Raw genomic sequence first — 15,268 nt, forward strand, 5'->3', positions numbered from 1 at the left:
GACTTTCTCTGACCTTTCTTTATGTTCCCCTTATTGCAAGTATGGGGCTGCTGAGTCATGGTACATAATGCTGGTGAGAATGAGAACAACACATTACAAATATCCAGGCCACAAGGTAGACAGAACGGAAGACCCTGAATGTTGCTTACTTTCTTTGCTTTATGTACGTACCTAAAGTTTTTTAGGAAGGCTTATATTTTTGTGTTTACTGATGACCTTTATAACAATCCCCCCTATTTTTTTAAATCTTACAATAGTTTTTGCAGTTGTATCATTCCTATTTTATCAAATCATGTACATTCTATTTTGTCCCTGTCAAATATATTAAATGTTTGTTTCCTGTCCAACCATCATAGTTTTCCCTGTTATCCTTTTGTTGACTGTAGTTCGTTATCTAATAGTCTCCTCAAAAAAAGGCTCATGGGGAAAATATTCTTTCAATTCTAGAAATCTGTTTGCATCCTTTATTCTTGCTGACTGTGAGGTCTCTTAAGGACTTCATTTTCTTTTTTGAATATTGGTAAGAGTTATTAATCTGTTATCTTTTGCATAGAACATTGAACTCAGCCCATTTTTGCTCCCTTATAAGTGAGTTCTTTCTGCCTGACTGTGCAAAGATTCTTTCTTTATTTGAAGGCAAATAACTGTATCATGATATGTTATAGTGTCATTACTCTGGATCTGTTATTCCTGATACATGTTTTAATTGCAGAAAAAGTTTCTTCAGTTAAATCTTTAGATTTTTGTTACGTCCCATTATTTTGTTTTTCTTCTTTTGGAATGCTAATTTTGAGTATGTTTGATATCCTTCTATATCTATTATTTTTCTATTGTTCTTTAAAAATTTGTTTTATTTTATGTTTCTGATTTTTTGAGTGTCTATGCTCTATGTACCTTACTGTGTTTTCCACAAGGTTGATTCTTCTACGTCTTGATTGGAATAAAAGGAAAATATGTGCATTATTAGAAGCAGCGTACAAAGAGAGAGCAAAGGAAAGTAGCTCAGACCCAAGGAAGATAAAATTAAGTTAAGGATGATGGAGTATGGGAATGCAGCAGGAATCATGAGAATCCTAATTCGTAATGCTAATCTCTTCCTACCTTCTTGTCATAACCTTTGGAGTAACTCTGCCAACCTTCCCGGGGACCCACAAACAATGCTGAAATCTCAGGATTGTCTTTCTTTAAAGAGAATATGCCCAAGGAAAGGAACCATATAAGCTGAGACGTTAGGCCAAAATTACCATTATAATTTAGACTCACTTTCTTAGAGGTTGTAATAGAACGTGATAATTTTCAAAGTGAAAATGAAAAGGAGTAGGAGATCATATTTTGTTTTTGGATATACCTACCATTCTTTTTATCTTTAGGAATTATATAAGGATAGAACATTCCTTCAGGGAGAATGAGAAAGACAGTAATAAGAATGGAGTCTATACATGTAATTCATGTATACATATCTTCTTTAGAGATGAAAGAAGAAAATATTTATAGCATCATTAAGCTAAACCAAGGATATAATTTAAAACCCTCACACACTTATCGCTCAAGTGAGTCTGTTTATTGTTAGAGTGATGACCCAGGAGGCGGGGCCATGTGGACAGAGATTAAACCATGCACCACATTTCTTTACATAGCAGGGAACTAGGAGAACTCATATATCACTTCAAGTTATCTGAAAGTCGTTTGAGGTAAACCAGTGAAAATGGTTTTACATTTGAAATAATCAACATTGACATACTTATAATTGCCCATGATTCAGGGTATTTATAAATAATGGTTCTTATTATGCAATAAGATTGAGATGGCCGAAAGCAAAACCATTTCATCATAAGTGACATAAATTTCAACTAGTCTTTGCAAAAAAATCTTATATTTTTAACATGGATTTCAAAGTTCATCATTCCCAGTCTAAATATTTTCTGTTCTCTGAGAGCATTTCTGTATACAGTCCTTTATTGCTCCTTTGCTTCTTTATTTGTTTGACAAATATTCATTGAGGGCCTACTGTATGTAATGTTGTGGGGCCAAATTAGATAAAGCCCTTGTTCACATGAAATTTATATTCCATTGTGAGAGATAGAACAAGGAGCCAGCCAGCCAACCATCTGATGTCAGCTTTGTACTAAGAATAACAAGCCTGGATAGAAACAGAGCTATGGGAGAGGGGTTTTGTCTCAGATAACATGGTCAGAGAACATTTCTCTGAGGGAATGAGCAAAGTCTTAAATGAGAATAGCTGGGAAAGTGTGTTCCTGGCAGAGGGAACCCTAAGTTCAAATCCCTACATGTGGGAACATACTAGATACTCTGGGTATAGCCAGTAGGCTGCACAGGCTAAGAAAGCAAGTGCCATCAGAGAGTTGAAGAGGTTGAAGAAGGTCATATAAGAAGGTCATGGGTCATATAAGATCTTGCAGGCCATGACAAGTGCTGTGAATTTTATTCTATGGAGATAATGGATTTATATCTATAAAAAGACACTGAGAGGTTCTGAGCAGAAGAGTGACATGACATAATTCACATTCCAAGGACGGTAGAGATAAGAGGTGATGACCATTGTTCAGATACAGGTCATGTTTTGAAGATTACAGACAATAGGATATACTGTTAGATTAAATGTATGAGAGAAAGAGAATAGTCAAGGACAATTCCAGTTTTCAGCCTAAGTGCATGGTTGAATTTGGGAACCATTCACTGAGAAGCAGAAGATGGAAGAAGGGGTTGGATGACAGAGCTTGAACGAGTTCAGTTATGACACGTTAAAGTGAGATACCTATTAGATACCAAGCAGGAGAGGTTGAGTAGACAGTTTGATGTCAAGGAATTCAGTGGAGGGTTCAAGGCTGGAGATAATAATCTGGGAATTTATTCATTTACAGGCTATCTAAAGCCATGGGATTAGACAAGGTCATGTGAGATGTGAGCTTAGATAAAAGAAGATAACGTACAAGGATTGAATCCTGAGATATGACAACACTTAGAGTTAGGGAGAAGAGGTGAGTCCCACATCAAAGACAGGAGAGGAAGAAAACCAGGAGGATGGCACCAGAGAAACTAAAGGAGAAAAAAGTTTTAAGAAGATCAGAGCAGCTTTTAAAAGTCTGAAGAGTTGAAAAGTGCGTAATTGCACTACGGTTATAAAAGATGGTATTATTAGACGAAGCTATGTGAACGTACATAGGAGCCCTCTGAACTATATTTGCAACTTCTGTGAGTCTAAAAGTATTTCAAAGCAGACATTAAAAGAATAGTTAAAAGCAGTTTTAAGAAAAGGAGCAAACAAATGCTGCTGAGAAGTCAGTGAAGAAGAGGACTTGGAGTTCAGTGTTTAATTTGGCAACATGGAGCTCATTCATTAATGACCTTGCTAAGGGCAATCTCATGGAGTAGTGAGAACAAATGTTTGGTATGTGTTTTCAAGAGAATGGGAAATGAGCATGTCAAGATAGTGAATATAGACCATTTTTTGGAGGATTTTTACTATAAGAGAGAACAGATAAATATGCAGTACATAGAGGAGCAAATAGGGCCAGGGAGCATTTTAAAACATAGTTAAAAGTTTAAATTCTGGTTGCTTAAGTCTGTATATTTCACTAACCACTTTTTTTTATTGTAATCTATTAAATCATTTAATTCTATATCAGCTGATAATGGAACTTTCTTTTGCCATTCATGAGTTTTCTTCTATTCCCTCTAAATTATCATTTAATTAGTTTCTATAAATTTAATTCCCTGGGTTTTATCCTGTTATCTATCACTTTTAAGGTAGTTTGCATCATTCAAAGTATTCATCTGGTGCTATCTTCCATGAGCTATTTTCTGTCCAAGGAAATATATAACTAACTCTTCTCAGCAATTTTAGAACTCCAAGAACATTCTCACCTTTGCATAGACATGAGATTCAGATTTGTGTGCTTGTGTGTGTGTTTAGCAGTTAATCAACAAAGTTCATTTAGGAGCCGTTGTGGAAGGAATATGCTCTGGGTGTTGTGAGGATACAGAAGGATGGAGCATTTGAAGGGCCATGTGAATTTCATGACTAAAGAAGCCTGAGCATTCTGGCTAGCTGTGGTTACGGTTCAGCTTAATGGGCTGACTCATTTCTGTGGCTGCTTTATAATTTTGTATCTCAAAAGGGCCACCGTTCCTAAATACCTCCTGTCTCCTTCAGCATTTGCTGCCAACACTTGTAACTAAAATCAAATAGTCATGGCACAGCCGTGCTTTTTAACTGACAGTGTGCACACCAATTACCTAAGTGTAGAGCGGGAAGATGCACAGACACTTCCCCCTCTCTCAAGATGCACAGACACTTCCCCCTCTCTCAATTGCTTGTCAGAAAGATCCAGCAACAACAAAAGGCAAAACATCCTGTTTCACAAAGCACATTAAACAGAGCAAACAGGCTTCTAACTCAATGGTTTAATTACAATATAGGGCATTGTGGCAAACCATGCTTAGCCTTTCAAACCACTCGTGTGTTTCTCAATAAAAAGGAAAGCTCACCCAAAACCCTCACAAAGCTTCTCACACCCTGAGAAACCAATGGCGTCAGAGAACACTGTTCCGTTGGTTTTCTTCTTCAGTTCCCAAACTATCTCAGCTTAGGAGAGTTAACTCAAACGTGAGCAATTCATATACATTTTTTTTCCTCTGTCTTCTAGCCAGCCTGACTGTCTGTCCTAACTTGATGCATCCTACTCCCTTCGCTTTATTTAGAGTCTTTTGTGCAGGGAGCTTTAGGTAGAAGTTTTGAACTAATCATCTCATCAGTTCAAGCCTCATTAACATCATCGGTCCAATCAAGGCCTCTATAAGTCATGATTTATTTTTCTTTTTCCCCTCCACAAGCAGTCACTCTAGAGTACTTAATATGTCTCCTAATATGTATACAAATTTTAAGAATATTTTGTGTATGTATGTGTTTTAAAAAAATTATTACAATAGCTTTTGGAGAACAGATGGTGTTTGTTTAACATGGATAAGTTCTTTAGTGGTGATTTGTAAGATTTTGGTTTACCCATCACCCAAGCAGTGTATACTATACCAAATTTGTAGTCTTTTATCCCTCAGCCCCCTCCTACACTTCCCCACTGAGTCTCTAGAGTCCATTGTATCATACATATGCCTTTGCATCATCATAGCTTAGCTCCCATTTATGAGTGAGAACATATGATGTTTGGTTTTCTATTCCTGAGTTACTTCATTTGGAATAATGGTCTCCCAACTTCATCCAGGTTGCTGTAAATGCCATTATTTCATTCTTTTTTATGTCTGTGTAATATTCCATGGTATATATATGTGTGTGTGTGAATATATATATATATGTATGTGTGTATGTGTGAATATATATTCTCTCACATTTTATATATATATATATTCTCTATATATATGTCACATTTTCTTTATCAACTTGTTGATTGTTGGGCATTTAGGCTGATTTCATATTTTTGCAATTGCAAATCATGTTGCTATAAACATACATGTGCAAGTGTCTTTTTCATATGACTTCTTTTCCTCTGGGTAGATACACAGTAGTGAGATTGCTGATCAAATAGTAGTTCTACCTTTAGTTCTTTAAGGAATTTCCGTACTGTTTTCCATAGTGGTTGTACTAGTTTACATTTCCACCAGCAGTGTAAAAGTGTACCTTTTCACCACATTCACTCCAACACCTATTTTTTTTTTTATTTTTTAATTATGGCCATTCTTGTGGGAGTAAGGTGGTATCACATTGTGGTTTTGATTTGCATTTCCCTGATCATTAGTGATGGTGACCATTTTTTCATACATTTGTTGGTCACTTGTGTATCTTCTTTGGGAATTTTCTATTCATATCCTGAGCCCACTTTTTGACAGGATTATTTGGTTTTTCTCCCTGATTTGTTTGAGTTCCTTGTAGATTCTGGAAATTAGTCCTTTGTCAGATGCATAGTTTGTGAATATTTTCTCCCACTCTGTGGGTTGTCTGTTTACTAGGCTGATTATTTCTTTTGCTGTGCAGAGGCTTTTTAGTTTAATTAAGTCCCATGTATTTATCTTTGTTTTTGTTAAATTTGCTTTTGGGTTCTTGGTCATTAACTCTTTGCCCAAGCCAATGTCTACAAGAGTTTTTCCAATGTTATCTTCTAGAATTTTTAGGATTTCAGGTCTTAGATTTAAGTCTTTGATCCATCTTGGGTTGATTTTTATATAAAGTGAGAGACCAGATCCAATTTCATTCTCCTACATGTGGTTTGTCAGTTACCCCAGCACCATTTGTTGAATAGGGTATCCTTTCCCCACTTTATGTTTTTGTTTGCTTTGTCCAAAATCAATTGGCTATAAGTATTTGACTTTATTTCTGGGTTCTCTATTCTGTTCCATTGCTCTACATGCCTATTTTTATACCACTACCATGCTGTTTTGTTAACTACAGCCTTGTAGTATAGTTTGAAGTCAGATAATACGATGCCTCCAGATTTGTTCTTTTTGCATAGTCTTGCTTTGTCTATGCAGGCTCTTTTTTTGTTCCATATGAATTGTAGGATTGTTTTTTCTAGTTTTGTAAGAATGATAATGGTATTTTGATGAGAATTGCATTGAATTTATAGATTGGTTTTGGGAGTATGTTCATTTTCACAATATTGATTCTACCTATCCATGAGCATGGGATGTTTCCATTTGTGTTGCCTGTGATTTCTTTCAGCAGTGTTTTGTAGTTTTCCTTGTAGAGATTTTTCACCTCCTTGGTTAGGTGTATTCCTAAGTATTGTATTGTATTGTATTGTATTGTATTGTATTGTATTGTATTGTATTGCAGCTGTTGTAAAGGGGGTTGAGTTCTTGACTTGATTCTCAGCTTGGTCACTGTTGGTGTATAGCAGTGCTTCTGGTTTGTGTACATTGATTTTGTATGCTGAAACTTTACTGAATTCATTTATCATATCTAGGAGCTTTTTGGATGAGTCTTTAGGGTTTTTAGGTATAAGTTATATCATCAATGAACAGTGACAATCTGACTTCCTCTTTTTGTATCAGGGTAGTACTGGCTTCATAGAATGATTTGGGGGGATTCCCTTTTACTCTATCTTTTGGAATAGTTTTGGTAGAATTGGTACCAATTCTTCTTTGAGTGTCTGATAGAATTCAGCTGTGAATTCATCTGGTGCTGGACTTTTTTTTTGGCTGGCAATTTTTTCATTACTCTTTCAGTCTCTTGTTATTGGTGTGTTCAGAATTTCTGTCTCTTCTTGGTTTAATCTAGGAAGGTTGTATATTTCCAGGAATTTATCTATTTCCTCTAGGTTTTCTAGTTTGCGTGCATGAAGATGTTCATAGTAGCCTTGAATGATGCTTTATATTTCTGTGGTATCAGTTATAATATCTCCCATTTCATTTCTAATTGAGCTTATTTGGATCTTCTCTCTTCTTTTCTTGGTTAATCTTTCTAATGGTCTATCAATTTTGCTTATCTTTTCAAACAACCAGCTTTTTGCTTCATTTATCTTTTGCATTTTTTTGTTTCAATTTCATTTAGTTTTGCTCTTATCTTTGTTTTTTCTTTTCTTCCTCTGAGTCTGGGTTTGGTTTGTCCTTGTTTCTCTAGTTCCTTGTGAGCTTAGATTGTCTATTTGTGCTCTTTGAGATTCTTTGACGTAGGCACTAAATGCTATGAACTTTCCTCTGAATAGCACTTTTGCTGTATCCCAGAGGTTTCACTATTATCATTCATTTCCAAGAATTTTTTGATTTCCATCTTGATTTCATTGTTGAACCAAAGATCATTCTGGAGCAGATTATTTAATTTCCATGTATTTCTATAGTTTTGAGGGTTCCTTTTGGAGTTAATTTCCAATTTTATTCCCCTGTAGTCTAAGAGACTACTTGATTAATTTCAATTTTCTTAAATTTATTGAGACTTGTTTTGCAGCCTATCATATGGTCCATCTTGGAGAATGTTCCATGTGCTGATGAAAAGAATGTATATTCTGCAGTTGTTGAGTAGAATGTTCTGTAAATAATTGTTAAGCTAATCTGTTCTAGGGTATAGTTTAAGTCAATTGTTTCTTTGTTGACTTTCTGTTTTGATGACCTGTCTAGTGCTGTCAGTGGAGTATTGAAGTCCCCCACTATTATTGTGTTGCCATCTATCTTATTTCTTAGGTGTAGTGGTAATTGCTTTATAAATTTGAGAGCTCTGGTGTTAGGTGCATATGTATTTAGGATTGTGATATCTTCCTGTTGGACTAATCCTTTTATCATTATTTAATGTCCCTCTTTGTCTTTTTTAACTGTTGCTGCTTTAAAATCTGTTTTGTCTGATGTAAGAATAGCTACCCCTGCTTGCTTTTGATTTCCATTTGCATAGAATGTATCTTTTCACCCCTTTACCTTAAGTTTATGTGAGTCCTTATTTGTTAGAAGAATCTCTTGAAGACAACAGATACTTGGTTGGTGGACTTTTATGCATTCTGCCATTCTGTATCTTTTAAGTGGGGCATTTAGGCAATTGACATTCAATGTAAATGGAGATGTGAGGTACTATTCTATTCATCATGCTCGTTGTTGGCTGAATACTGGTTTCCCCCATCCCCCACTTTTGTTATTGTTTTATAGGCCCTGTGACATTTATACTTTAAGGAGGTTCTATTTTGGTGTATGTTGAGGTTTTGTTTCAAGATTATACTCCTTTTTGCATTTCTTGTAGTGCTGGCTTGATAAGGGCAAATTCTCTCAGCATTTGTTTGTCTGAAGAAGACTGTATCTCCCTTTCATTTATGAAGTTTAGTTTTACTGGATACAAAATTATTGGCTGATAATTATTTTGTTTAAGGAGGCTAAAGATAAGACCCTAATCCTTTCTGGTTTATAGGGTTTCTGCTGAGAAATCTGCTGTTAATCTGATAGATTTTCTTTTATAGTTTACCTGATGCTTTTGCCTCACAGCTCTTCAGATTCTTTCCTTTGTCTTGACTTTAGATAACCTGATGACTATGTGCCTAGGTGATAATCTTTTTGTGATGAATTTCCCAGGTGTTCTTTAAGCTTCTTATATTTGGATGTCTGGATGTGTAGCAAGACGAGGGAAGTTTTGCTTGATTATTGCTGCAAATAAGTTTTCTGAACTTTTAAATTTCTCTTCTTCCTCAGGAACACCAATCATTCTTAGGTTTGGTTGTGTAACATAATCCCAAATTTCCTGGAGGCTTTGTTTATTTATTTATTTTTTATTCTTTACTCTTTGTCTTTGTCAGATGGGGTTAATTTGAAAGCCTTGTCTTTGAGCTCTGAAGTTCTTTCTTTTACTTGTGTGATTCTATTACTGAAACTTTCCAGTATATTTTGTATTTCTTTAAGTTTATTATTTCCAGCAGGTATGATTGTCTTTTCTTTATGATACCTATTTCTCAGGATATGGATTCACCATATCCTGTAACATTTTCTAAATTTCTTTAAGTTAGTTTTTAACCTTTCTCTGGCACCTCCTTGAGTAGCTTAATAATCAACCTTCTGATTTCTTTGTCTGGCAATTCAGAGATTTCTTCTTGGTTTATATCCATTGCCAGGGAGCTAGTATGATCTTTTGGGGGTATTATAGAACCATGTTTTGTCATGTTACCATAAATACTTTTCTGGTTCCTTCTCATTTGGGTAGACTGTTTTAGTAGAAAGATTTGGAACTCAAGGGCTATTCAGATTCTTTCATCCCACGAGGTGATCACTTTTGTGCTACTCTCCCACTTCCCCTGGGGATGGGGCCTCCTGAGAGCCAGACTGCAGTGATTGCTATTTCCCTTCTGGGTCTAGCCATCCAGCTGGGCTACCAGGTCCTGGGCTGGTGCAGGGGAATGTCTGCAAAGAATCCAGTGATGTGATCTGTCTTCAGATCTTCCAGCCATGGATACCAGCACCTGCTCCAGTGGAGGTGGCAGGAAAGTAAAGTAGACTCTGTAGGAGTCCTTGATTATAGTTTTGTTTATTGCACTGGTTTTCTTGAATGCTGGTTATGCTAGCAATGAAGTTGTCATGTGGACAGACTCAAGACCTCTGGTTAGCCAGGGTGTTGCAGGCAGTGGAATTAGCTGTTGTTTTCTCCTTCTTTGGAGCAGGGTTGTTCTGTTATGAATTGCTGTAATGGCTTGAGTTCGTTGGCCTCCAGCCAGGAGGTGGCACTTTCAAGAGAGCACTAGCTGGAGTAGTTGAAGGCTGATATAAGCTTGCCCTACCTTGGCCAGAAGAAGCACTCAAGTTTTGCAGGCAATGGATGGGGCCATAGAGCTTCCAAGACTTTATGTCTTTTGTCTTCAGCTACCAGGGTGGGTAGAGAAAAACCATCAGACTGGGGCAGGGTTCGTTGGGTCTGAATTCAGAATCTCCTTGGGCAGGGCTTGCCACAGTCACTGTTTGTGGCCAAGGATGGGAGGTGTTTCTCTAGCCAATAGAGTTATGTTCATAGTGGGATTGTGGTTGCCTCTGCTGCATCTTACAGGTCACTAGGGAAGTTGGGGGAAACCAGCAGTGACAGGCCTCACCTAGCTCCCACACAGCCAGCAAAGGCCAGTCTCACTCCTGCCATACCCCACCAACATCCCAAAGTTTATATCCAGGCAGTGGGTCATCGGGGGTGAGATCTTGCCCCAGGCTACAAACCTCCCCGCTGAGAAAGCAAACAGTCTCAGGCCTTGCCCCTTCCTGCATGCCTGCCTGCACCATGCACTGTGGCTTCTGCACTTGTATCTGCACTTTCCATTTGCAGTACCCCTGCCCTCGATCTGCTTAGGTAAATTCAAGCTCAGTCAAAATTATTACAAAGTTCAGCTAGAATCTTCCTTCATCCTGTGGCCCCTCCCCAATTCCACTGGCTGCTGTTGCTGTCCCCAAGGACTACTGTGAGATAAAGCCAGGAATGGTTTCCCTGGGCTTGAGCTGGGGACCGGCAGTGCCTACAGGACTTATCCTGCTGCTGCTTCTACTTTTATATTTTGCCCAACTCAAAATCCATTTCAATTATAGGTAAGGTTAAATCCTGCTGTGATCTGGATTTGCAGGTTCCCCAGTGGGGATGTGTGTTCAGAGGCAGACGTTTCCCTTCTCACACTCGGGGAACTCACAATTTTTTGGCCGTCTCACAGAGTTTATAGCAGCAAACCACTTCTTTCCGTATACGTATATGTTAATATTGAGCGTCAACCTGATTGGATTCAAGGATCCAAAGTATTGATCCTGGGTGTGTCTGCGAGGGTGTTGCCAAAGGAGATTAACATTTGAGTCAGTGGGCTGGGAAAGGCAGACCCACCCTTAATCTGGATGAGCACCATCTAATCAGCTGCCAACATGGCTAGAATATAAAGTAGGCAGAAAAACGTGAAAAGACGAGACTGGCCTAGCCTCCCAGCCTACATCTTTCTCCTGTACTGGATGCTTCCTGCCCTCGAACATCGGACTCCATGTGGTTCAGTTTTGGGACTCAGACTGTCTTCCTTGATCCTCAGCTTGCAGATGGCCTATTGTGAGACCTTTTCATCATGTGAGTTAATACTTAATAAACTCCCTTTGATATCATATCTGTCTATCCTATTAGTTCTGTCCCTCTAGAGAACCCTACAATGTATGTGTGTTTATTTATTTTATTTTTTAACCTTCCAAAGTTTAATCAATCAACTCCTTAGAAGCAAAATCTAACAATTACTCCAAATACTCTAAAATTCAACAGAGTAAAATCTCAAATTACTTTCTCATCTTCCTAATTCTAACTTTAAAAGGAGTCCCTCCATAAAGTGTCTGTACTTTCACGAGGATGTCAGGGAGGACTCGTTGATTTTCACACTGGATAATGTTAAACTGCTCCAGTTTCAGAGACTCATGAAAAAGAGGATTCAGTATGTTAAAACGTTCACATCCCCAAGTTAAAAATGGATACTGAATAAGACAGCATCCATATTTCTGGAGAAAAATCAGTACACATGTCACTTCTGTTACAGAAACCCATTTACAGCATCTGTCCCGCTCCGTGGAAGCGACCGGTCTCAGGCATCTCCAGCCTCACCACCTCATTGCACACATGAGAGGCTTGGAAGGCTTTGAGCAGAAGCCAAGGTCCCATCAAGGGTCCAGACTTTCAGTGCCCCCTTTGTTTTCATTGCGCCTGGGCTGCTTTAGCTCTGAGGGACTGCCCTGAGCGTCTCTTACTAAATTCTTCTGCAGAAGGGGTGGAAATTACATTGATTGGTACAGACTTTGGTGGAGTGTCTGTCTCTAAGGGTATTAAGTTTGTTCTCTAGGGTGTTGTCTTGCTCCAGGCTTGCAATGTGTACAGAGTGACCCTCTGGGATGGGTGAGCTTTTGTGTTTTAACTACTGGGTGGCAGGATCTTCTCCTCTGAAGGCCTCAGCAAGGAGCTTTTGACAGCAGAATGATAGAGAGAGGGTCCCTGATGGCTGTTGGGGCTGGGGCCTGTCTGGCCTGAGGTGGGGTCGAGCAGGAGTTGCTGGGGTCTTGGGTTCTGCTGGCAGTTGTTCCCTCTACTGGTCTGGATCCTGGCAAAGACCCTCGGTGTTTCTGACTCTTGGTTTTCTTTGCTGTGTCAGGAGTTCTCATGCTCAAAACAGACTTCTCTTTTAAAAGAATTCCAAGTTCGCCTTTCTCAAATGTCACAAATGAGCAGTAACTGTCTGTGGAAGAAATGGCCAGGAAGGCACCATCGCTAGACCATGAAATGTCACTGGAGGTGTGGTAATGTATATTAGACACGTAGCCAAAAGGGAAGGACTCCTGGGTGTCCAGAAGCACAGAGTCCTCCTAAGCCACAGCAAATACCAGGCAGTAGGGCAGACCCATCTGCTCCACACCTGTTTCCACCACTGGCCTCAGTTCAAAGTAGACCAGACAGCTGCCAACAGCAAGAGTGACTTTTCTAGGACCCAGAAAAGATGAGCGATGGGCCTTTTAAGATTCTTCCTGGAGAAAACGTAAGTGATGTTCATTACATTTTCACCAGATTCCACACATCCAACTGGTGTGAGGAGCAAAGACCCATCGGGAGTGAAACTCAGTCTACGGAAGAACAACTTCACGCTGTCATCGTGAAACGCCCAGTAGCTTCTTGCCTCTCCTTCAGCCCCTATTCCAGATAGCATCTTTGAAACATTAAAAGCCATACGCATCTTCTGTATACTGTATACCCGCAACACCCTGTCACAGCTCAGAGTAGCAACATATTGACTTAAATGTTCCCAGTTTACTCCTTGGACATAACTTTTATGTTATGTTAATCGATATTTTTTGTCCTTTATTGATGATCCTATAAACATCAATTGTCCCATATGATGGCTGTGCTATCCACAGAGGCAGAGGCCATTAAATTCCCATCAGTTGCCCAGCAAATATCATACACATCTTCTAAGGGGCCCCGCAGAGTCTTCACAATCGTCCAGTTCTTCTTGTTCAGCTGGGCCTGGTCCTCATCCTGAAAAGCGATCTGTTCCAGGTCCTTGTTATCATTCACCTCCTACAACAGGATGACAGCATCATCTCCTGCCGATGCTAAAATTTCCCCAGTTGGAGAAAAGTGCAGGACATTGATGGATTTGGTATGATGAGCAAGATTGGACAAAAATTCCACGATGGCATTTCCATCTGGTCCCTTTTCTACCTTCCAGATCCTGACAGCGGAATGCACACCTGCAGACACCAGTCTGTGCGTCCTCCCAGCAGTCCCATGCTGGAAGTCGAGGCTGTACACAGGCTCTTTGTCGTGCCAGGCTATTTCACAAGTGATTACTCTCATCCTCCTGAGTCTTGAAGGGGCAAAACGTTTCTCTGACACCATTCTGCAGGGACCTGGATGGTCAGTGGTGCCGTCACCTCCTGTGCAGGGCTGTGCTGCCTCCTGCACGTACCGCAGGCCCTGACCCCACATGGACAGGACCCATGTTTTTATTTTTATTTCTGTTTTTTGAGACAGAGTGCTCTGTCCCCCAGGTTGGAGTGCAGTGGCACAATCTCAGCTCACTGCAACCTCTAGCTACTGGGCTCAAGCAGTCCTCCCACCACAGCCTCCAGAGTAGCTGGAACTACAGACAGGTACCACAATGCCCAGCTAATTTTTGTAGAGGCAGGGCCTTGCTATGTTGCCCAGGCGGTTCTCGAACTCCTGGACTCAAGCAATCCTCCAACCTCAGTCTGCCAAAGTGCTAGGATTACAGGTGTGAGCTATTGCAACCAGTCATGTATGTGTTTTTAATAGGCAATAAATGGGGTGCTATCAATTTCATTCTGTAACTTTATTTTTAAAACTCATCATTCTATTTTTAAGATCTTCCCTCATATGCATATTCATCCAGTAAGTCATTGCTTCTAACTGCTTCATGGTACTCCACAATGTGTAGCCATCATATTTGATTTTTCTATTCCTTTAGTAGTGAGCACTTAGGTTGCCTCCAACTCTTGCTACAGTGACATATTCTCATATATATCTCTTTACAGCATATGGGTAGGTCTCATTTTATTGAATGTCACTTTATTGTACTTTGCAGATACTGTGTTTTTCTCAAATTGAAGGTTTGTGGCAACCCCGTGTCAAGTAAGTCTATCAGTGCCATGTTTTTCAACAGCATGTACTCACTTTGCATCTCTGTGTCACAGTTTCATAATTCTTGCAATATATCAGATGTTTTCATTATTATTATACCTGTTGTAGTGATCTGTGATCAGTAATCTTTGATATTGCCATTGTAATTGTTTTGGTGCCATGAACTGTGCCCATAGAAGGCAGCAAACTTAATCTATAAATACGCTTACTTCACCAACTGGATGTCCCCTCAACTCTCAGGGCTCCCCTCAGGGCTCCCTATTACCTGAGACACAATAATATTGAAATTAAGTCAATTTATAACCCTACAATAGTATCTCACTCTTCAAGTGAAAGGAAGAATCACACACCTCTCACTTTAAATCAAAAGCTAGAAATGAATAAGCTTAATGAGGAAGGTATGTTGAAAGCTGAAATAAGCCAAAACTAGGCCTCTTGCACCAAACAGATAGCTCAGCAGTTAGCCAAACAGTTAGTTGTGAATTCAAAGGAAAAAATTCTTCAAGGAAATGAAAAGTGCTGCTTCAGTGAACACATGAAGAATAAGAAAGAGAAACAGTTTTATTGCTGATATGGAGAAAGTTTGAGTGGTCTGCATAGAAAATCAAACCAGCCACAACACTCCCCTAGAGTGGAGAAGTTAAATGTCTGTCTTCAAAGATTCAAACAACAGGCTGACTCACTTTTTAGGGG

General features: G+C 39.1%; 1 pseudogene; it reads right to left on the reverse strand.

Moving 5' to 3' along the window:
• Positions 1 to 12,087: 12,087 nt before the first annotated feature.
• On the reverse strand, positions 12,088 to 13,771 carry LOC102129312 (chromatin assembly factor 1 subunit B pseudogene; annotated as a pseudogene).
• Positions 13,772 to 15,268: the final 1,497 nt, after the last annotated feature.

Source organism: Macaca fascicularis, chromosome 4, assembly GCF_037993035.2.
Source record: "Macaca fascicularis isolate 582-1 chromosome 4, T2T-MFA8v1.1".
Taxonomy (NCBI): domain Eukaryota; kingdom Metazoa; phylum Chordata; class Mammalia; order Primates; family Cercopithecidae; genus Macaca; species Macaca fascicularis.